The 25,294-nt window shown below is 42.7% G+C and overlaps 1 protein-coding gene across 2 annotated transcripts in view; it reads right to left on the reverse strand.

The window, feature by feature from the left end:
- The window catches only part of LOC124722026 (high affinity copper uptake protein 1), a 161,537-nt gene extending 136,562 nt beyond the window's left edge, over window positions 1–24,975 (reverse strand). For both annotated transcript variants that reach the window (XM_047247210.1, XM_047247209.1), the window contains exon 1: window positions 24,856–24,975. The gene's annotated coding sequence lies outside the window, so the exon portion shown is untranslated. The remainder of the gene's footprint in view (window positions 1–24,855) is intronic.
- Window positions 24,976–25,294: the final 319 nt, after the last annotated feature.

The following is a 25,294-nucleotide window of genomic DNA, read 5'->3' on the forward strand; positions in this document are numbered from 1 at the left end:
ACCCTCCTGAACCCACCGATTCTATATTCTGCTAACAGTCATTGGATCTCGACCAACGCGAGCAGCAATGTAGCGATACGATAAACCGCAATCGCGATAGGCTACAATCCGACCTTTATCAAAGTCGGAAACGTGATGGTACGCATTTCTCCTCCTTACACGAGGCATCAGAACAACGTTTCACCAGGCAACGCTGGCCAACTGCTGTTTGTGTATGAGAAATCGGTTGGAAACTGTCCTCATGTCAGCACGTTGTAGATGTCGCTACAGGCGCCAACCTTGTGTGAATGCTCTGAAAAGCTAATCATTTGCATATCACAGCATCTTCTTCCTGTCGGTTAAATTTCGCGTCTGTAGCACGTCATCTTCGTGGTGTAGTAATTTTAATGGTCAGTAGTGTACAAGTGAAATAACATTTCGTTGTCACCGGTACAATGATGTCATCGTTTTACAGTCTGTACGAACTTCTAACCGCGTTTCAGCACATGGTACGTTACTTCGACTAGTGCTATAGAACTGAAAATTGTTTCATCTAACGTTCACATAAAAGGGAAAACGTAAACCATGACACACTGTGACCGTTTAGCATATTCCGAGCAGTGTGGCTGGGTGGTTACTACACTGCACTGACATTCGGCAGATGCGGTGTGCAGATCCTCTCCGATAACCGAGACTTAAGTTTTTGTGGTTTCCCTAAATTACTTACGACGAATGCTTGGGTGGTTCCTTTGATGGACCATGGCCAAGCTCCTGCTCCATCCTTAACCACTCCAGGTTTGAGCTCTATCCAATGATGCCGTCGTCGACGAGAAACTAAACACTAATTTTCTTTCATGAATTTAGTTTGCATGTCCACCATGTGTTCAGTTCAAAGGTTTTTCTAATTTTAATGGCTGCACAATGCCAACAGTATATTGTGGGTAAACAGGGAACAAATACGTGCCACAGAGACCTTAGTCCAACTATGCAGTAAATCCTTAAATTCTGTAGTGTGGAGTCTATAATGACTACAATGAGTGCAGTGAAAATACATCCTCCAACATAGCTTTTTCTCGTGGTGTCATGAGCAACCTAAATCTAAGTGTGAGAGTTCATAGGCCACTGCAACAGTAAGTTGAAAATAATATGTAGAAACATTTTCTACTCAAAACATGCGGACCAAGTATTACGTAGCGAACATAAAAACATGCATAGGCTGTTCTCTGCACATCTACAATAAATGCGATGCAAGGCATAGAGTTCTAGGATAGCCGGCCGAGGTGGCCGAGTGGTTCTAGGCGCTACAGTCTGGAACCGTGCGACCGCTACCGTCGTAGGTTCGAATCCTGTCTCGGGCATGGATGTGTGTGATGTCCTTAGGTTAGTGAGGTTTAAGTAGTTCTAAGTTCTAGGGGACTGATGACCTCAGAAGTTAAGTCCAATAGTGCTCAGAGCCATTTGAACAGAGTTCTAGGAAATAAAAGTTTCCCATCCGCCCCTTCTCTGTAACCCCATTGTCACCGTGCCCTGCATGTTTTAGATTGTAATCTTAGTAAAGCAATTTAGGCATAACTTAGACAAATGATGAGAACAACTTCCAAAACATACTAAGGTAACAACAAACATTGTGACTTAACATGTACACGAAAAAATAAGGAACATATTAAAAACTGTAATTTTTACATTACTCGATCTCATACATATTTCAGCACACTAATACTATCTGCATTCGTTATTGCCATTCTTCAGTGCCTGCGCTGACTTGGAGGTTCCGCATTTCATTGACGGGTGGCATCATCATTTTTCATAACCAAGTAAGGAATGAGGATAGTATAGACTCCAGAAAAAAATGTTTACGCTGGAAAAACTTTCGTTCGTACTTTGGACATAAAAAAGTACTTTAAGTACAGGCAATTTTTGTTGCAAATTTGGTGTCATATATATAAAGGTGCAGCAAAACTGAATTGTTTAAAATATTGGGCCTAATAATTACAGTAATGCCACTTGGTAGAGAAAAAATAATACAACGAATAACGTGGGGCAGTGATTAAAGCACTGGCTTCACAGTCGGGACGAGTAGGGTTCCGATGCCCGCCTGACACTCCCATAAATAGATTATCGTTGAAAAGGACAAGGCGGATTTCCTTTACCGTCCTTGTCCAGTCTTCGCTTCTGCTCCGCCTCTAATGGCCACTCCGTAGATGGCATGTTAAAACAAAACCTTGTTTCCCGACCCTTCTTGCAACGGATCACAGAATAAACGACAATTGCAAATCTCTTCTAGAAACTAAATAATTGCCTTCAGGCTGATAAGAGAATCGAGCAATAGTGCTGGACTGTGTTGATCTTTATAATATGCAGATTTTTGCAAAATTTTTGTTTAAACAATGCATAACTTTTAACATTGATTTATTAATACAAAATTTCCTAAACCTGAATTTTATTACTGTAGAAGGTTTCGCGCGTTTACAGTTGGTACCTCGTGGCAATTATATGTTACTTCACAGCACTGGAAATCCTTTCGTATTTTCCGAGGGTCGTCCTTCGGTTTGCCAACTCTATTACGTGCTAAAATTTAAAACACCTCTTTATAAAAAATAATAAAAACATGTGATTTATCGCACCAGAACAGAAGGTAGGTAATCAGTTAAGCATGCAGGAACATATGACTCCGGAAATATTAAATTGAATGAACAAGCAACGAGCGAACATTGGAAATGCATTCTTAGTTACTGTCTCACTAATCACTAAGCAAGTTAACAGTCCTGTCTATTTTCTTTTCTTTTATACGTAGGGAATGGACGACGGAAAGTCGTTTCGAACAGGTCTCTAGGTTGATCCTAATTTCTACAGGCGCTTCTCTCAGTAGCACAATACACGTCCAGTGCGAACACTTTTCCTTTTATAAGACAATCTACTTAATAGTTGATTTCAGAAAAAGTGTTATTAACATACCGATAGAGAATTCTTTTTCTGCCTGCGACCCTTATTTAAGATCATAGAAGTACACTGTTTTACAATACCACGCACGTACCAACACGGTGAAGCAAACGCCCGCAGAGAATGAAACTGATGTCACTTAATAACAGTGGTATACGTAATAAGTTTACCGAGCGATACGATAAAATCACTGTCAAATAATCAACATCTCCGATTATAAAAGATGTCTTAGCATTTTCTGGAGCTGTGATGGACTGTATTAAGAACTAGCACTCGCCATTATTTGGAATCGAAGAATTTACCGAGCGAAGTGGCGCAATGGTTAGTGCACTGGACTCGCATTCGGGAGATACCCGACCGTCCATCTAGATTCTCCGTGATTCCCCTAAATCTCTCCTAGCAAACTGTTCCTTTGAAAAGAGCACGGCCGATTTCCTTCCCCGTCTTTCTCGAGTAAGAACTTTTGCTCCGTCTCTAATCCCCGCACTGTCGACGGGACGTTAAACTCTAATCTTCCTTCCTTCCTTCGAACCGAATAGATGGAACGAGGTAGTGCTGTTCCAGTATTCGAATCCACGTCAGACCATTCTGACTTTGGTTTCCGGTGGTTGGTAGTAGAGATGGGAGAAACCGATACCGATATTTTATTTCTGAATAACCGGTATTTTTCGATATTTGTTTGGTCTCGGTTATAACAGGTTTTTTAATATTTTTTTTACTAATAACCGAGTTATTTATTTAATCGTTTGGCTAGGGCTCCCCGACGGGCAGGCTGTTCGCCGGGTGCCGGTCTTTCAATTTGACGCCACTTCGGCGACCTGCAGTCGATGAGGATGATGATGATGATGACAGCGCAACACCCAGTTCCTGGGCGGAGAAAATTCCCCGACCCAGCCGGGAATCGAACCCGGGCCCAGAGGACTGACAATCCGTCACGCTGACCATTCAGCTACCGGGGGCGGACAGTAACCAAGTAAAACACCGGAATATCAGGAACCAATAGCAAGGAAATTATGGTGACAGTAATAATTTAAAAACTTAACAATTCATTCATAGTATTCGATAGATATAGAAAGTAACTGATGTGCTGCCTGTGTCTACATAGTATGCCTTTATCTGCTGGTAGCCCTTGAAAACCGACAAATTAACACGAACAGTAGCGTTTTTCAACCTCAGTTTTCACCCTTTAGCACTGACTATTCGTAATGTCAAAACAGCGGTATGATCCGCGATTAAATGATTTTTGAGCAGAGTTTCAAAAAATTAGAATCAACAGGCGAATATTGGCGATTTTTTGTGGTATTCAACAACTTATCACTTTTCGAGAAAAGCAGCGAATGGGGATGGACTACGGATTCCTTTATTTGCCTATTTAATATTTTGATTCAGTGAATCTTGAAACTAAGAGAATCAAACTGTTTCTGTCTTTGTTCGTTTTCGCTTGGAACCGCCAGCCTCAGGTGGAACTAACTCGCCTCAGGCGATTATCGGGATAGTTCACGCTAACGGCCGTGGCGAATTGCTGTGCCCATCGTTGTTCAATGTGAGTTACTCCCTCATCTCTACTCAATTCGATGTCCACTAAACGTTAAACGGCGAGGTTCCTTCTTCCTCCTATAATTGTTTCAGCAGGTCCACGAAAACGTGCTAAATATTCAGGGAAATTTCTGTCTGACATATGTCACGAACAACTACTACACTCAGCATAGCCCTCTCCAAACCACAGCCCCACGCGCGACTAAGACAAGGGCGGGGTAAGAGTATTTCTTTGGAGTCAACCGAAAACCAGGTTCCGGCTCGATACGTCTGTTCCAATAACAGCTAAAAGTATCGGAAGCGCTCCATGCAGGAGCTGGATTATGAGTAGTGTTCCAGAATACAGGCAGTCATATCTGCTGAGGACGACGCGGCAGTCCGTCAGTATCGTTGGGCTTTCCGAGGCTGTTCGGATCGAGATGTAGAATCTTATCAAAGACAGATGATTCTTCGAGTGAGACGATCTTAGTCTCCCTTCTGAAAGCAGAAAAGACCTCTACAGTATCCCGTAGTTGTAGTACTGTTATTCTCACTAATTGCGAGAAAAGGTCCGAGAGGTTATGGCCAAAATCACGTAAGTTGGGATACTAGTAATTCTCCCTAAATGGATCACGAGAAGGGGGAGACGAAACTAGTACAGTAGTCCTCCGCCGCCTACCGTTTCCTGGTTTACGGACTACATTTGCAGAAATTGATTATCTGAAACTAAAACAACATTCAGTCTTTGCAGCTTTGACGTTTCTATGCCCTGAGCGGTAGCTTTCCTTCTACCTGTCAAGGAGTCACGCTCACAACCAGAGTATAAATAGGTCTCAGTTTCCAGAGAAACAAAGTGGAATCTGGACTAGCGTGCCCTATCGCGAGTAAACACTGACGACCGGCTACCGGGGCCAATAGTAACTATTAGTCACCACAGACAATATCCGATCAAATACAACTACCGCCTCTCGGTGTGCTTCTGATTCGGAAAAACAAAGCTTCAAACTAGGAAACTATAACCTCGAATTGTAACATGAATTACACCATATGAATAAGTTTTTGATCACATCAATTCCACGAACATCGTGTCTACAGTCAAAAATATTATTTGCTGTTGGGTCGGCAATGTCTTACGAACTCTCGTGCCCGTGGTGGCATTTACTGCTAGGGAAGTAAAACCATTTATGAGTTAAGAAATGTGACGGTCACTTGACTGGCAGTTTCGATATAGCTAGATACTGTAACAATACTACCATTATGTGCCTCGGATTCAGAAGGCGAGATCTTAACCATCTGAGTTTAAGCACTGTAGACGAACATTGTACAGAGAAATTCTGAGCACAGATACATTTCGTCTTGGATAGGATCCGCCTTGAGCAAAACACAAATTTATCTTTTCTTTTATTTCCCAGCAAGGTTTCGGCGAGATTCCAGCATCATCAGTGGGCTTTTATTATCTTTCTTGCTACCACACGCTGTGGTCTTCCTGGATTTTTACGTTTTTAACTGCAGTTGTTTTCTTTCACTATTTGTCATTTTTTCCTATATTCCGCACCATCTCCACTGTGAAGACCCGCACTAAGCAACTTTTGCTATCACCATTTACAAACAGTGGCAGTGAAAGTTACTCTGTGCAGGTCTACGTGTGTACTTTCGACGAAGAAAGCTCTAAACACACTTATTTCTTCACAAATAAGAACAAAGCATTTACCAGAAACTTAGTCTTTCTCCGGCTATTCCGTAACGCAGGTAAGATTTCTGTCATTTTGCTTGAGGCTCTGAGCACTATGCGACTTAACTTCTGAGGTCATCAGTCGCCTAGAACTTAGAACTAATTAAACCTAACTAACCTAAGGACATCACACACATCCATGCCCGAGGCAGGATTCGAACCTGCGACCGCAGCGGTCACGCGGTTCCAGACTGAAGCGCCTTTAACCGCACGGCCACACCGGCCGGCTTTTGCTTAAGGAAAGAAAACTTAGGTTATCAGGATTCTTATATTATACCGGTGCTGTATCATATTCCGTTTTATTTATCTCACCAGCTGAGAAACGAGGCGTTTCCTGGGTACTTTCGAAGGTAAGATATAGAATGTTAATAACGTTTACTTTATTTTAAAAGCTATAAAAGTTTTCACATAAAAAATTCGGAGATATTACTTTTCAGCATGCCCTCGTATTTTTTTCAAATTTTTTATCCATCTCCTCCTCCTCCTCCCACCCCCCTCTCTCTCCCTCCCCCTCTCTGTGTCCATCTCCTCCTACGCTCTCAGTCCGTTTACCCAAGTCCCTGTTAAACACTTCTCCAACATGAAAAGTACGGAAGGCTATAAGATCTCTTGCATTAAATGATTCCAAACCAGTCACATTTTTAACTTGATTACCATTATAACGAACAACAGCATCGGACAATTAATTGAGATGCCTCGTTATAGGAGAAGATATACACGGTCGAGTCTAACTGTGTATAAGGCCTTAGACGATTTGGAGTCCCTTCTCTCAGTCCATCTCTTCGTCAACCCTCTGTCCACCTTCTCCTCCTGCCCCCTTCTCTGTGCTTCAACTCGTTACCACCACCACCATCACCACCACCACCACCACTCCACCCTAATGGGAGATTCATGGTTTTTACCCCTACAGTATTTCTTCCCAGACAGTAAGTAATATGAGTACGATGTTTGGTTGTTATCGACCCAGCTGCTTAGGATGTTTAACAAATGCGTATGTAACATATATTTCATACATTTATGTCTGATTCTCTGCTGTTTAACACCGTACGACTCCCAGAGAGGATGTTACATGTGTCTGTGATACCCAGCGTTGTGGCTTGATCTTAGGTCCCGAAACATGTTGACAAAATTACTGACTCACCACAGGTACTCATTCTCGCGACCTGGTTGACACAATGAACAGGACAAATAATAGACAAATTGCACTCAATATTTTTAAAAGTATTCCAATTCAACTAAATACAGGCAATATATACCAACAGGTCGTTTTCGAACATTTTTACGTCACCCACTCTCATCCACACCCCTAGTACTAGTGGGATTCTAACACCCACAGCATTTTTTACAAATAATAAGTCGTGTACCTAATATATTTGATTGAAATTCCTCCATGTGTTCCTGAGTTATGCTTTCAATCTCATCCCCTTCTCACTCCCACACCTAGAAGACGAACGTGGTTCTTAACCCTACTATGCTTCTTTCCAGACAGTAAGAGACTGCTGAGGAAAGCTATCCCACGTGTACTAGTAACAAGGACTCCACAAGGAAATCTAATGCTCTTTTGGCAGTAGTGGGGCCTGAGGATGCCGCCGAAACTAGTCGTGTGAGACAACAAAGTCATTCTCAAACTACAGCTATGGTGGTAATTTTGTCATATAAATTCCCGAGTCTTTAGTCTCTGTATAAAACAGCATCAGACTTCTTATTACTTTAGAAATAAGTTAACGTGTTAAATAATTGACAAAAATGGTTCAAATGGCTGTGAGCACTATGGGACTCAACTGCTGAGGTCATTAGTCCCCTAGAACTTAGAACTAGTTAAACCTAACTAACCTAAGGACATCACAAACATCCATGCCCGAGGCAGGATTCGAACCTGCGTCCGCAGCGGTCTCGCGGTTCCAGACTGCAGCGCCTAGAACCGCACGGCCACTTCGGCCGGCTTAAATATTTGACATTAAGCATGTAAACAGGAGAATGTTTACAAAGTCTTTGAAATAATGTTCAAAGATTGTTGGAAATCACTAAGTGCTCTCATTATCAAACACTGGATGTCTGGGTAATCTGCGCTCCATTTTAAGAAAATTGAGTTTTCCACGAGTCTCAGCGCTCATGACGTCAAGTTCCTGAACTATGTGTCGTACAGTGATATAAATTTGCAAGTACATTCAGTGATCTATGTAGATACTGCCTGCAAAACGTGTTGCGAATAGAGTTAGTGGTAAATTAAAACGTCAGGCTTGATGCGGCAGATTTTCACGCATATCAATGTTTGTGACGTCATATCTCCTGAACAGGGGCCGACGAGAAATTGGCTCTCGCAACGAACTTGTGACATCACACTGTTCGGCCTGTCCGCCACACTTCGCGAACACTCGGCTCCGTGTAGGGCCCGAGGGAAATCAATATCTCAACGAAAAGTTACCAATGTAATTCGGATATCTACGGACTCAGTTTCGAGTATCGGTGCCTTGTCTGATACATGCCCGTGCAGTACTTGGTGTCATTCGTGCGACATACCTGAGGATGACGTGATTGGAATGTCGAAATTGGAAGTCTAACAAAACAGTATCAAAATAACGGTTGCTGGTAGAGTATTGTTACGTTTCATAGACCAGTCGTTGTCCCACGCACCTGAACCCAGGATGTAGTTACATTTACCCTACAGAGTTGTTCAGCCGCCTAATCGGGGAGTGTTTTCTTCCTCGACGAACAATGACCGCATATCGCGGCGTGTGAGATTTGTATCTTCTACCGAGTGTAGGCAACTGTAATGAGTGTCTGTATAGTGTGAGGATGAGAGAAGGGAGAGGGTGAAAGCCGGTACCTGCCCGCAGCCTACTCCCCTCGAACAACAACGAGGTGGCCGCCTGGCTTAACGTCATTATCCTGGGACACTGCGGAGAGATCTGGAATGGAATCCAGGACACAGGCTAAAATTTTGGAGTTCAGGAACATTATGCCACCCGCTCTCCTCCGTTTTGCCGGTGAAATACTAATGGCAAAACGTCTTTCTGCAGCCAGGATTTCAGCTGGCTACCTCCAAACCTTGGCTACCGAAGCGGGTATCCCAGAGGAACCATCCCGGTATTCGCCTTAATCGATTTAGCGAAACCGCTGAAAACAAATCAGGACGGCTGGACTAGTATTTGAACACTATTGCTTCTGAAGACGAACTCAATGTTTTAAACACTAACCGACCGAGGTGGCCGAGCGGTTCTAGGCGCTACAGTCTGGAACCGCGCGACCGCTTCGGTCGCAGGTTCGAATCCTGCCTCGAGCAAGGATGTGTGTGCTGTCCTTTGGTTAGTTAGGTTTAATAAGTTCCAAGTTCTAGGGGACTGATGACCTCAGAAGTTAAGTCCCATAGTGCTCAGAGCCATTTTTTTTAAACACTGCACCATCTCGCCCAATAAAAGTGGGACGAGAGCACTGGGATAACCAAAGTGCATACACGTTTCATTTTTTATTTATACGTTCTGGCAAGAAATACATCTGTAGCGCTTTAACATTCATAGTTTACAGATGATGTCCGCCGAATATTTTACTTCCAGTTAAGAACAGATCCGGCATAATCATTCTGAGGGCATAAGGGAGACGAAGAAACAATTCATCATGGCAATCGCATTCCAGGATTTAAAGAAAAATTACTCCTACGAAGCCAATAATGTTGAGCATTGGTTAAGAAATTGAACTCATTATTCGGAAGGAATAGGTCCCATCCTGTTTCACATTTTCCGTCCACTCTACACATATCTTCATGCGAATACCTAGATGGTTTCGCAAAGCAAAATACAAAAGTCACGGCCGATCCTCCCGCTACTTTTGTCCAGTCAGAGCTAGCGTTTCACCGTTAAGGACCTCGAGGTCGAAGAACCCTCAAGAACTTATCTGCGTCTCAAATTATGACACCTTTGAGAAAGAGCACGCCAACGTGTGTATTGTCATTTGCTGCGTGTTTTAATACTGGGTTGGGGTTGGGTTGTTTGAGGGAAGAGACCAAACTGCGAGGTCTCATCGGATTAGGGAACGACGGGGAAGGAAGTCGGCCGTGCCCTTTCAAAGGAACCATCCCAGCATTTGCCTGGAGCGATTTAGAGAAATCACGGAAAACCTAAATCAGGATGGCCAGACGTGGGATTGAACCGGCGTCCTCCCGAATGCGAGTCCAGTGTGCTAACCACTGCGCCACCTCGCTCCGTTTTAATACTGGTCTTCAGTAATTTCTTTGGAAATAGGTGTGTTCAGGATTCCACAGTTATTATGTTATTTCGACGAATGGAATATTTTAGCAAAGCGTGTTACTGTCACAATACACCAAAACAGAAATTCACAATGCATACGGATATGATTAAAAAAAAATCGCTACCAAGGAGAAGTTGTGCGACATAAACGAAAGTTGGCACGCGTGATTCTACATCTGAAAGATGATGTCTATTCAGATTTCACGCCAGTCGCATAAGAGTGGCAGTAGTAGCGCCACCATGAGGATGCATATTAGGTTTGCTTTAAATACACGCTGTAACGGTCGTGAGCGGTAGTAACGTCGTGCGCGTTAGTAACCTTTGAGATTGGACATGGTGAGTTCATGTTAGTCAAGAACGCCTCTAAGGAGATAAGGACGTCATTATCAACACATCATTGACTGAACGAGATCGTGTAATAGGGCTACGAGAAGCTGGATGTCCTTCTGTGATACTGAAGAAAGACTTGGCAGGAATATAGCCATTGTACACGATTCCTGGCAGCGCTGGTCACGAGACTGTACAGGCGAAAGAGGACCAGGCTCCGGACAGCCACATGACACTACCGAGAGGGAAGACCGTCGTGTTCGGCGTATGGCTCTGGCGCATCGTACTGGGTCTGCAGCAGCAATATGAGCTGCAATTGGCACTACATTGACACTGTTACAAATCTGTTACTTCGAGGACAGGTCCGATCCAGACGCCCTGTAGCCGTGCACTCCACTGATCCCAGACCACCGTCATTTGAGACTTCAGTGGTGTCAAGCGAGAGCTCATCGGAGGGCAGGGTGGAGGTCTGTCGTATTTTGTGATGAAAGCTGTTTTTGCCTCGGTCCCAGTGACGATCATGTGCAGGTCAAACGTATTGGAACGGGAACAGGAGCATCGTCACTGGAACATAGAAGCTCGTCTGGATTAGTGAGTCGCGTCGCGCTAGATGTTCGTATCCGACCGGCACTGGTATTCTCGTATGGGGAATGGTTACATGGCACTGCCGTCACCTCTATGGAGCGGACGATACAGAGACTTGCTGGATCTGTTCGTTCATCTTCTGCACCCTGATAGAGACATGTATGTCCAGCCATGTCATTCGCCATCTCATCGCCCTCTAATTGCCACTAACTTCACGGATGTAAGTACCATCGTGACCGTTGCGATCATCTGGACTCAGTCTTAGCGTATTAGTGACAGTGCAATTCAACATTTGATATGTTTGCGACGTACTCATTCACCATTGTATCTGGATTGCTGGTGGCGCTCCGGGCGTGATTTAGTAATTCTGTATCGAGTCATTCAGACCCACCGCAACAGCTGTTCAGTCTGAGTCGAACTTTCGTCGTCAAATACATATTTCATATGCTCGACATTCTAGGTGTTTTATACGGTAAATTGTGGGAAGTTCACCTCAACAGAGATAAGAAACAAAGTCGGAAACATTGCAGAAAACAATGTTTCCGACAGAAACATGTTTCCAGCGACAGTGTGTACGCGGCTTTAGAATGGTCAGCGTTGCGTGCGTGGTCGGGAAGTGCAGCGTTCACTGAAGATGAATATAGCGGCAAGGTTTTGGTGAAAAAAAGGGAAACAAATATTCCTTTCTGTGTGATGCACTTTCCTTTAATTTCTGGTAAGTATTTCGAAACATATCGTCCTGACGCTAGTTCGAGTTGTGAAAGATATTCTTTACATCTACATCTATACTCCGCAAGCCACTTTAGCTGAACATTCTGTCTCCCTTACAGGTGATGGCGACCCTGTAACTGTTTGCTGCTTGATATGGAGATGTCCGGGTTCCCGGGTTCGATTCCCGGCGGGGTCAGGGATTTTCTCTGCCTCGTGATGGCTGGGTGTTGTATGCTGTCCTTAGGTTAGTTAGGTTTAAGTAGTTCTAAGTTCTAGGGGACTGATGACCATAGATGTTAAGTCCCATAGTGCTCAGAGCCATTTGATATGGAGATATACAACAGACGCCAAATGAAGCCACCAACAGAAATCACACGTAAAGACTATCTGATGTGCGAAATGGTAGTTAAAACTTCTAGTCGAGCATGTAAATATCGCAGACATGTAGCTCGAAACGACTGGAACACATGATATTGCAGAATGCGAATCCACAGGCGGCGAAGAAACTGAAGAAAATTGAACTCGTGGAGACTCTTCGAGAGATAGCACCACGTATAATCGTCAATTATCTCCGAAAGCAACTCCAGGAACTAAAATTACCTTATCAGACAAAAAAAGCGGTGATGTGTTGATTGAACGAAAGTGGTAACAATCGTCTGCATTTCAGTACTATTCAAAATAAATATCGCTTTGTCCGTTCTGAACGCGAATTGTATAGACGGAAGAAGGAAATCGCTTGACGACGTAAGAGTCGACTGGAAATTTCTACGGACTTAAATGAGCTACTTTTTGAGCTATTTACCGAAGCCAGACAAAAGTCATTAAGTGTCAGCGATACAACTACACGAGATTGGGAGTTAGATATTGCCAACGCGATAGGCGCTAAGGAATTTGCAGCTTCTCAGTGTTGGATTATTTGCTTCAAAATATGCGCATAAAGTTGTGGCAACAAAAATAACAAAACCTGTATCGAGAAACAGGTCGGAAAATTAAGTGATTCAAGCCGAAATGATGGACGCTTTTATTACGAATGCAAAGCATGAAATCACTAGTATTCGTGACTTACGTTTAGAATGTAGATCAGTTAGGTTTCCACAAAGAAATGCGTGCTAAGATAAGTCATTCAAATGGGAAAAACATACAGAGGCGACTGCGCAGTCCACGGCTGCACTCACTCATACACTATAACGCCCATAATTAGCTGGATGGTTTATTGCTGCCTAAACGATATATATGTCTTCAAGAATCAGCTGGACGTTTTGGACCAATGTTCTACGCAGGCAGGCTTGTGGTAGACGCATCGAAGTAGAGAAAAATGGGAAATGAAAAAGTTAACGTTTTCCTGCATCATGCTTTTCTTCCGTTCTGCGGAAACAAATCTCTTCTTTTAGGTTTTTGGTCAGCTCATAAAAGTTCTAATGAATAAAAGTTGAATTTCGAGCTCACCCTGACAAAGAAGTAGAGATGCTTCAGATTTCATCTGGAATGACGAACGTAATTTAACGGTTTGAGAATTTTTCCGTCACTTGGAGCACTGTGATAAAAGTAACAAAATTATTCTGTGCATATCACTGAAGTTTTCAGTCTACAACCGTGACAATATTCTGAAGCTGCGCTCTGTAGTACATGATCAGTTTTCCTCTCCACGGTTTCAAAATTTATTTAAATATGAGTGGTACTCCTGGAGATATACTGATATTAGGTCTGATTCATTTCTAACACCGTACCAGTTTTGTCAAAGGACGTCTAATAGCGTATGTGACTCGCAGGGCTGTCATGTGTCGTTTTTACTGGTATGTTCTTGGTGCACAAAAAATGTTTGTTTGAAACATTGAAACAATATTTTGCGGTAGTTACAAGAAATAAAATCAATTCCGACGTGTTCTAAACCATGAATTTATTTCTGTCTATTCCGTAACAATTTGGAAAGAATGTTGCAGATAACTTATCAGTTGTAGCAGATAACATAACAAACATACCAGCTGTACTTGTCAACGAATGTTTAATTGTCTTACGATCGCTTTCACTGTGCGAATCAGTTGTCTCACTACAGTGACAAGAGACGGACGCGCAGCTAACGCAACCTAGTCCCTAGATGGCGTTGGCGTATGGCAGCGAGAGAGATCAGGGCTGTACAATAGGCAGTCCCCCCCCCCCCCCCCTCCACCCACTTTTTTTTTTTTTTTTTTTTTTTTTTTTTTTTTTTTTTTTTTTTTTTACAGGTCATGTCAGCAGCTAAAATATTGCATACGGACTTTTTTCAACGTTAACTCGCAGTACTGAAATAAGCAACAGGTTTCTACATGACAAGCCTGACCATTTGTCAAACTTAGTTTCGCGAGTCCTTAATCACACGTAACAGAGATCTCTGGACACATTCTGCTGTCGTTTCGCTCTATGAGAGGTTGTAAAAAACGCAGTGGCTTCCTACAGCGGAGCTGCTCTCGCTTAAAAAAGGTCGAGTGATTTTTGAGTGAGAATTCAGAGGTACTGTGTCACTCGTATGCGCAACAATTGTGAATGTTTGTGGTTTTCTAGGTAACAGTAAGATACAATATGTGTAACTAGTGTGTGGCTCGGTAGCACAGTGAGTATGGATAAAGCAAGTCAAAAAATTCAGAGGTCCGAGGTTCAACTTCAGTTGCTCCTGAGATTTTTCTGTCTATCACTTCTTTCAACGATGTCAGAGTTCTAGATATAAAAAATGTCTAATTGTTCCATGTTTCGAAATCCGCATTGAAATGTAGCTTCCCCTAGAACAGATTGGGCATGTTGTGTTGGTTCCAAGATCAGAGACAGTAACACCACGCCTAGGAAAGTTCTGTGGTATTCGAAACAACCTTCTCGTTGATATCTTTTTATAGCGAAGTATTCGTTAAGCTTCTCAAACTTATTTCTTCAATTTTACATAACTGAAATAGTCATTTACTAAAAGGTATATATCTTCGTTATTTGGTCATAGTCAAATACCAACGGTCCAAGTGACCTGCGGTCCCTTAGACAGCCTTCGTGTAACTTGCTGCAAGTTGCTCACCCATGGATGGCGCCGACGACGAAACACGTGTGCTATATCCCGAACTCCATAACCCAGCTGCCACACAACATATCATCTTTTTGGTGCAGCGACTACATCGTGCGTTGCTCCTGGCCGCTTCCTTTTCCCTCGTGCACCTATGCGAGTCGCGTACTTCTAAGTATTCCTCGTGGTGTAATTTGGGAACGTCAGTTCCGTGTAGAAATATGCAGCTCTCACGAAGTTACAGAATTGCATGCAGAAAACTACCACCTAGAATAGACGTACGTTGTCAGTTGCAAATCTATAAATTAACAGCAAGTAGTCATATACAGGCCGAGTTATCTACATACATACTCCGCAAACCACCGTATGGTGCATGGCGGAGGGTATCCTGTATCATTACCAGTCGTTTCCTTTCCTGTACCACTCGCAGATAGAGGGAGGCAAAAACGACTTACGCGACATGTATGTCGGCGGCAGTTGGATGGTTCTGAATTCAACTGCAAATGCCGGTTCTCTTAATTTTCTCAGTAGTGTTCCTCGAAAAGAACGTCGACTTTTCTCCAGGGATTCCCATTTGAGTACTAGAAGCACCTCTGCAACACGTTTTGTTCGAACCTACTGGTAACAAATCTAGCAGCCTGTCTCTGAATTGCTTTGATCTCTTCCTTTAATCCGACCCGGTGCGGATTCCAAACACTTGAGCAGGACTCAACAGCATGCCGCACTAGCGTCCTATATTCACTGAAGAGCCAAAGAAACTGGTACACCTGCCTGATATTGTGTAGGGGCCCCGTGAGCATGCAGAAATGCCGCAACACGACGTGGCATGAACTCGACTAATGTCTGAAGTAGTGCTGCAGGGAATTGGCACCGTGAATCCTGCAGGGCTGTCCATAAATCCGTAAGAGAACGAGGGGGTGGACATCTCTTCTGAACAGTACGTCGCAAGGCATTTCAGATATGCGCAATAATGTTCGTGTCTGGCGAGTTTGGTGGCCAGCGGAAGTGTTTAAACTCAGAGGAGTGTCCCTGGAGCCACTCTGTAGCAATTCTAGACGTGTGGGGTGTCGCGTTGTCCTGCTGGAGTTGCCCAAGTCGTTGGAATGCACTATGGACATGAATGGATGCAGGTGATCAGACAGGATGCTTACGTCAGTGTCGTCGTATCTAAACGTATCAGGTGCTCTATATCATTCGAACTGCACACGCCCCACACCATTACCGAGCATCCACCAGCTTGAATAGTCCCCTGCTGACATGCAGGTTCCATGGACTCATAAGACTGTTTCCATACCCTTACACATCCATCCGCTCTATACAATTTGAAACGAGAAAAAAATGTTCAAATGTATGTGAATTCCTGAGGGATCAAACTGCTGAGGTCATCGGTCCCTAGACTTACCACACTACTTAAACCAACTAATGCGAAGAACAACACACACACTCATGCCCGAGGGAGGACACGAACGTCAGGCGGGAGGGGCAGCGCAATCCGTGACATGGCGCCTTAAACCACGCGGCAACCACACGCGACTTGAAACGAGACTCGCCCGACCAGGTAACATCAACAGTCCAATGTCTGTGTTGACAGGCCCAGGCGAGGCGTAAAGTTTCAAGGGTACGCGAGTGGGTCTTAGGCTCCGAAACCCCATTCGATTATGTTTCGTTAAGGTTCGCACGCTCACACTTGATGACCCAGCACTGAAATATGCAGCAATTTGCGGAAGGGTTGCACTTCTGTCACGTTAAACGATTATCTTCAGTCGTCGCCGGTCCCGTTCTTGCAGGATCTTTTCCGGCCGCAACGATGTCGGAGATTCGATGTTTTACGAGATTCCTGATATTCACGGTACACTCGTGAAATGGTCGTACGGGAAAATCCTCACTTCATCGCTATCCCAGAGATGCTATGTCCCATCGTTCGTGCGCCGACTGCAACACCACGTTCAAAACTCACTTCAATCTTGATAACCTGCCACTGTAGCAGCTGCAACCGATCTCAAAAACTGCACTATAGGCGTTGCCGACCGCAGCGCCCTATTCTGTCTGTTTCTCTGTATTTGAATGCACATGCCTATACCAGTTTCCTTGGTTCTTCAGTGTATGAACATATATTATCAGTCCTATCATACCTCCCTGGGGCACTCCTGTCTCTGATGAACACTCGCCGTAGGTAATAACATACTGCTTCTATTACTTAAGAAGTCTTCGAGCCACTCACACAGCTGAGAACCAATTCCACACGCTCGTACCTTCGTTACCAGTCTGCAGTGATGTACCGTGTCAAATGCTTTTTGGAAATCTAGAAATATGGAATCCGCCTGTTACTCTTCATCCATAGTTCGCAGTATATCATGTGAGGAAAGACCAAGATGGGTTTCGCTGGCGCAATGCTTTCTAAAACCGCGCTGATTCGTGGACATAAGCTTTTTGGTATCTAGGAAATATACTATTTTCGAACTCAGAATATGTTTTAGACTTCTGGAGCAAACCGATGTTGAGGATACTGGTCTGTAATCTTACGGGGCTGTTCTTTTAACCTTATTATATACAGGAGTCACCTAGCTTTTTACCAGTCGCTTGGTACTTAGCGCTGGGCGAGAGTTTCGCGATAAATGCAAGCTAAGTGAGGGGCCAATGCCCCAGAGTACTCTTTATACAACTGAATTGGGATTCCATCCGGACCTGGCGACTTACTTGCTTTCAACCTTTTCAGTTGTTTCTCTACACCAGGGATGCTTATTACTATGTCGTGCGACGGTCACATGATGGTATGTTTGAAAGATTCTTGTGCGTGAATGATTTCTTAAACGTGGAATTTAAAACTTCGCCTTTCGTTTTGATATCTTCAACTGCTACACCAGACTGGTCAACGACCAGCTTAGCGATTTTACATAGGACCAGAATTTTCTCAGGTTCTTGGCCACATTTTTTCCTAAGGTATGACGGGGGTATGCTTCGCGCATAGATCTTTTCATAAATGCACGAATCTCTACTAACCCTTGCCTGCCGTCTCTTTTGAACGAAGAGTGCGACAGCCTTTGTTTCTTCAGCATTTTCCGAATTTCATTGTTAAACCATGGTGGGTCTTTACCGTCCTTAATCTTATTAGGTACATATTTCTCCAGAATACAGTTTACAGTCTCTTTAAACTTTCGCTATAATTCCTCTATGTCCACCGTACTGGAACTAAATGATTGCAGTTCAATGTCTAAGTGAGATGCTTATCTACTCTTTCTAGCAGAAACACTCTCCTAGCCTTCTTGACTGATTTATTAACTTTCGTAACCGTAGTTGCTATGATAACACGGTCAGTAAGCCCTGTCTCTATACGGGCTGTCTTCAGCTACAAGGCCTAAGATATTTCCATTGCGTGAGGCCTGCCGAACTAACTGCTCAAGACAGTTTTCGGAAAATGTGTTCAAAACTACTTCGGAAGACTGTCTGTGGAACATGTGGACGTCTCCGGAAATATACAACACACAGAAAAACAACAATTTCCACTTTCAACAAGATAGCGCTTTGGTCTGAACCAGAGGCCGAACCCCATCATGAACTGAAAATTTGTAGTTTTTGAGAACAAATTAATAATCTCATATTGAAAAATTATTTTCAAATAGGACACGAAACAGACAATATTGCACGTATGCACACACGTAGTTTAAGTGGAAGGTTATTCCGGCTCTACTACCACTATGCAGGATACCAATCAGATCTTTACCCAGTGTTGGTCATACTGTGTTCGTATTCATTCAGTATCCAGGTGTTGGCATATTTTTTTCTAGAGGCCCTCATGTTGTAAATACCTAGAAGTAAAGGGCGTTATTCTATGTTTATCTTCGACGTGTGGCATAGAAACCCACATACGACAGATTTTTGTTAGCTCTTTCTCTCCTTTTTGGAAGAGAGCTACTATTGGATTGGATTGTTTGGGGGAAGAGACCAAACAGCGAGGTCATCGGTCTCATCGGATTAGGAAAGGACGGGGAAGGAAGTCGGCCGTGTCCTTTCAAAGGAACCATCCCGGCATTTGCCTGGAGCGATTTAGGGAAATCACAGAAAACCTAAATCACGATGGCCGGACGCGGGATTGAACCGGAGAGCTACTATTGACACGTATCGGTAGTTTAAATGGTGAGTGAAATGGACTATTCTGTCGAAGACCAAATTGAAATGATTTTAATGTAGTGTGAATCCAGAAGAGACATCACAAATACTATCATCCTGCGTAGAAGAACTGAAGCGGGGCAATATCATGACGTATCGGTGTTAGATACCGTTGCTATAATCCTTATAACTTTTTCGAGACGTCTATCACGATTTTGGAATATCGCAGATTAATGTTCTCAGAATATTATGGCGCCATAAATCTGGCCACAAGTATCCAGAAACACCTGTATAATGTGGAACTGACCAACATATTAAAAGAAGGGGATCCGTCAGTACAGAAAGAGAGTCAGTAGAGAAGTTGGGGTATGGTCCCCTCATTGTGCTTAAGAAAACGTTAAATGCGGAAGGACGTAACACATTTTACAGCTTTGTGTACAGCTTACAAACGAGGAACAGTTCATAGACGATGATTGTATCAGCATAATAATGCAGCAGCCTTGACGCAGGTTTGTGGACAATAACATTCCTGGAATGGACTTGCCTGCCCAGAGATCTAACCTGAACCCAGTGGAATACTTTTGGGATGAGTTGGAATGTCGACTTTGCTCCAAACTCCAGTGTCCAACATCTCTCGTTTCTGCTCCTGAGGAAGAATGGGCTGCTATTCCTCCATTGGCATTCAGACACCTTACTAAATGAGACGCCAGCAGTGTTCAAGCCCTCAAAAAGGCCAAGAGTGGATTCATCCCATACTATAGTCTAATACGTGTCCGGACGCTTTTGATTACACAGCGTATTTTGACACACTGGGAAGTCGCGGCGATGATTTTCTTAATCGACTCATATTTAGTCAATGAGCGCGACAAAATTAGAGAGAAATATAAATTTCCTCGCCGAATATTGCATTCAGATAATCAACTGTCGCGAATAATGGTGAGGTAAGTACACAAAAACTGCATTACTAGGAGAAATGTATAGCCATAAAGCTAAACATCAATGTCCTTGAACAGTGTTAACATCCAGTGTGGATTAACGGGAGGCAAACTTCTTAGTCTTCATTGTTCTGTGGATATTAGCTACATGTACGTCTACATCTACACTATACAGATAAGTGTACAGAGGAGATATCGTACTAAGGCTAAGCGCAAATTGAGAAGCGTATAGCACGTGTGACGTGACACGACACTACAGCGCGACACGCACGTGCCGCACGGGTGCAGCGCATATTGCGACGCGTACACCATACTTCGCACGCGCCGACTGGCGACGCCCTGCGCTGACTGAACCGAAGCGCGCAAAATATATGAATTTTGCCTTACTTGTAGCGTTATATGTCAGCTTCGTGCCTATCACCTCGCTAATGACCATTCTTATTGTGATCTACACATTTTAATAAGACACTACGCAAAACTCAAAAAGTTTGCAACGAAAATTAGGGGTCGCTACGATTTTGCGTTTGGTGCGTATTACACCATATGTTGCTGCGTATGAAATTTAGCTAACATGCTGAATTTTTGTTTAGACTTGGGAGGAGATCTCTATCTGTCTCCGATCTCGAGAAAATGGATCCCATGTAGCGCGCTCACTTCCGATCTCACGCCCGCGAGAATGAAATACTCGCAACATCTCTTATCTCCTAAACCGCTCGAGACATCGAAACGAAAGTTTGGCGAATGATAGCACACAAGGAGGAGAGTGTTTTGCCAATTATTAAACACACGGAACTTTCTTATCTATGGCGATATATCACTACTTATACTTTTTTTATTCATTTCACTCTAGTGACTGTAATTTTTTAAGAGTTATCGACAGCTAGCGAAACAAGAGCTTCCTAGTATGAAAATAAACATGAAATTTCTCCTTTTATGTTACTGCAAACCGATACTATGTTTTTCGTAAGCTATTGAGCTCTGTAATTGCCAGTTACTTGTTTAATGAGGCCCTACGTTTCGGAATTCTGTCTCAATAGCTGCTGTGAGATGAGTTTGGCAAATTACATTGTGACAAAGGAAGTACAATTAAACCAGTCACCAAGAGAAATGTGGCCTTTACTCATAAATGGTGATGCTTCTTCGAATGAGAAAAGGTTAACAACTCACACAAAAACAGATTGGCAATTGTGTTGGAATTTTGGTGGAATCCCCGTAATCCATCGTATTTTTAACACTGAGCGATGGGAATGGAAACTTACCAAAGGATTTTATTCCTTCTCTTGATCTGAGCAGTATTAAAATAATGACGAGCGTTCCTTCAGGTGGAATGATAGGCACATGCCAGATACTGTTTACTCACCTAGGGCTTGCCAAACTGACAATGCGTGATCGCGAATAAAATAGTTGTTATTGAGAAAAATAAACAATTGATCTGTCGCACAACACAATGATCAGTGTATTGTCAGCAGCGAAGGATAATGCGCGCGACAGGAATGCACGAGTTAGCCATGTGTGCTTTGTGAGATGGAGTTCGAAAAACATTGTCATGAAAGTAGATCTGCCTTTGTCAGCAGCACATTTCAACAAATTAAATACATATTTAATCATAACACTCTTTTAGGATATTCCTACTTTCGTAATAATACCGACCATTCTCTTCATTTGTGTAGCCTGTTGTTGTATAATTAGTTTATTAATGCTGATAATGTCCATGCAACAATTGAAATATTTTTTCTCATCACGGCGAACCAATCAAAACATTGTTATTTGTTACTGCTTTTCGCCTGTTTCTAGCTTGCAGTGGAAATATGTTGTTCACGTGCATGTAGTACAGTGTGTCGTATTACAAAAATGGTTCAAATGGCTCTGAGCACTATGCGACTTAACTTCTGAGGTCATCAGTCGCCTAGAACTTACAAGGGAACCTCCCCATCGCACCCCCCTCAGATTTAGTTACAAGTTGGCACAGTGGATAGGCCTTGAAAAACTGAACTCAAATAAATCGAGAAAACAGGAAGAAGTTGTGTGGAACTATGAAAAAAATAAGCAAAATACACAAACTGAGTAGTCCATGGGCAAGATATGCAACATCGAGGAGAGTCTTAGCTTTGAAGCGCAGTGGTTCCGTGGTTAGCGTGAGCAACTGTGAAATGTGAGGTCCTTGGTTCAAGTCCTCCCTCGAGTGAAAATTTTAATTTTTTATTTTCAGACAATTATCAAAGTTCAGGCACTCACACATAATCAACTTCGCTCTCCAAAATTCCAGGACATGTTCACATTTGCTTGGACATATGCAGGATTTGACGGTCTACACACGGAAAAATTTGAAAACGTTAAAAACATATGTTTTGACAGAGCGCAGGGAAAACTGTGCGACTGTGAAACTGTTGCATTCAATTGTTGCAGTTTATGTGACAAACTCTTACGTTTTCATCACTTTTTTGGGAGTGATTATCACATCTACAAGAAAACCTAAATCGGGCAAGGTAGAAGATTCTTTTTACCCATTCGTCAAGTGTACAAGTTAGGTGGGTCGACAACATATTCCTCTCATGTGACGCACATTCCGTCACGAGTGTCGTATAGAATATATCAGACGTGTTTTCCCGTGGAGGAATCGGTTGACCGATGACCTTGCGATCAGATGTTTTCGGTTCCCATTGGAGAGGCACGTCCTTTCGTCTACTAATCGCACGGTTTTGTGGTGCGGTCGCAAAACACAGACACTAAACTTATTACAGTGAACAGAAACGTCAATGAACGAACGGACAGATCATAACTTTACGAAAGTAAAAAAGTTAAAATTTTCACTCGAGGGAAGACTTGAACCAAAGACCTCTCCTTCCGCAGCTGCTCACTCTAACCACTGGACCACGACGCTCCTGTGATCTCATGCTCCAGGATGGTCCCTATGTTGCACTTGGACCACTCAGTTTATATATTTTGCTTATTTTTTCTTAGTTCCACACAACTTCTTCCTGTTTTCTCGATTGATCTGAGTTCAGTTTTTCAAGGCCTATCCGCTGTGCGAACTTTTAACTAAATCTGAGGGGGGTGCGATGGGGAGGTTCCCTTGTTAGTGCCAGAAACCGCCATATGTATATCACACACAAATACTCTAGTGGTGCATCGGGGAACTTCTACGAATGAAGTGCATTGTAGCCGTAACTTATACCACTCAAAGCAGCAGTCGGCGCAGGGACTGTAGGAGATCGTGACATGCGTTTGTGGTGCACTATGTATTTTTGATACAGATATTTTATTACATTTTAGGCCCACTTTTGCTTGTTCTAGGTAAGAGTTCATGAAAGTTTCGAGGTGTGAAATTGTGTCTAGGAAAAATGTGAATTTACTTTCAAATATATCACACGAAATGATCGATGGAGGAAACTGTATGTTCTAGTGGTTCCAAAGTGAAATTACCTCCTTAGAACTGACTGTTTACTTTTTGCCAATTTCTTATTTTATTCATTGCTTAATATGATAATAAACGTTCATTTTGTGAAAAAGTTTAAAACTGTATTCCAAAGTAAAACTACATCCTTAAAGCAGTTGTTTGCTTTTTGCCAGTTTCTTCTTGTATTCGTTGCTTACTACGATAATAGAGGTTAATTACGGATTTTTTAAATATATATTGATGGGACTCAAAGGGTTAAGGCAATTAGCAGTACCACCAGACAGGGCAAACCGGTTAGTGACTTCATTTAGTAAACATACAGAGAATAATGTTACATTCTTAAGGAAGGTAAGTGAGGGTGATAGTACTCGCTGATTAACTATTTATGTAACATATTATTTAGATTTCCAGGTGCCCATGCTTTAATTTGCACTACTAAAGTAACGATAGCTTCTCTATTCAACTGCATGGCCGTGGACGGGCGCGCTTGGTCGTTTGTTGGTACATGTGAAGTAGGAACAGAAATGCTGCACGTGGATATTTTTAGTTTAGTTTACAGTTCTCGAAACTGCTGTTACTGTACTTTAAAGACATTAATTCAGTTTATTTGAAGTACGACAGAGAGCTTTAAAAAATCTTTGGAATAATATTGGTAATCAAAACAAACGAATATTGTTGAGACGTGGAAACAAGGGAAATGGTAGTATTATGCGTGCTGTGAATAGTGCTAATTATTGGGCAGATTTATAAAGACTTCAGATTTTCGAAAGTACTTGGGCAAACTGCTTCTATGGGAATTTCAGCCTTCATTTTCCGTTTGAATCCCCCCTTTCGTTCAAAAACAAAGCTGAGTAAAAAACTTGCCACAGCAAAAAAGTACTAGACTTATGTTTCTCTCAAAGTAACACTCAGACATATGTAATACTTTTGTCTGGCGAATACTAATATGTATTATTTATTGGCCTTACGAATACATTAAGGTGGTCCCAACAATACAACACGAAACAAAGATATGTACTTGGAACTACTGTCATAACATTACGCTGCAAGAAGATGATGAAATATGACACCTGAAACAGCTGACAGGTATTTGCAGCATAACAGTAATAATTATTGTACACTAACGTAACTTGTAGGAGAGGCGAACTTGTTTTATGATCCACCAAACAGAAATGAAAATTACTTAACGCGCCTGACAGCAGACTACACTTTGTTGCGTCCATTAAAGAATGACAATAGTGTATAAATACTTATTCCTACATTTTGAAACCTCCTAAAAATTAAATGTCACACATAGATAACCCTAATAACATTTTAACGGTAGTTACAGATTACTATTTCTAATTAGGTTTATGCGAACTCACTGTTCACAGTAACGCAGATGTCAACAGCTGTAGCAGTTCGACGAACAGTACGTCTCGCACGCGGAGCAACAGCTTTAAAACACTTCTCCGTACGATGCTTCCCCCTCCATACTTTGCACTCCACCTGTTGCGTCACTCCAAAGTTGCTAGCAGTAAGATCATATATCGATTATTGTATCGAATATCTCAGCCGTTCAACGTCAGTCGACTAATCGATAATGGGTTCTTTCATTTCTGGCTTTTTAAAGCTGTTTTTCCACTGATTTCTCAACTAATGCCAACCAGTTTTTACCTGGAAATGTCTTGCTTGTTCAATGTACAGCTAGTTGGCGCAACATTCAAAAAGGTTATCCGCTTATGAGGTGCTGCGTCGAGTCGCCTTTCCCCACTGCTTTTGCCCCCACTACTTAGAGAGCCTGTATAGAGACATGACTACCAC

The sequence above is a fragment of the Schistocerca piceifrons genome, chromosome X (genome assembly GCF_021461385.2).
Source record: "Schistocerca piceifrons isolate TAMUIC-IGC-003096 chromosome X, iqSchPice1.1, whole genome shotgun sequence".
NCBI classification, from domain to species: domain Eukaryota; kingdom Metazoa; phylum Arthropoda; class Insecta; order Orthoptera; family Acrididae; genus Schistocerca; species Schistocerca piceifrons.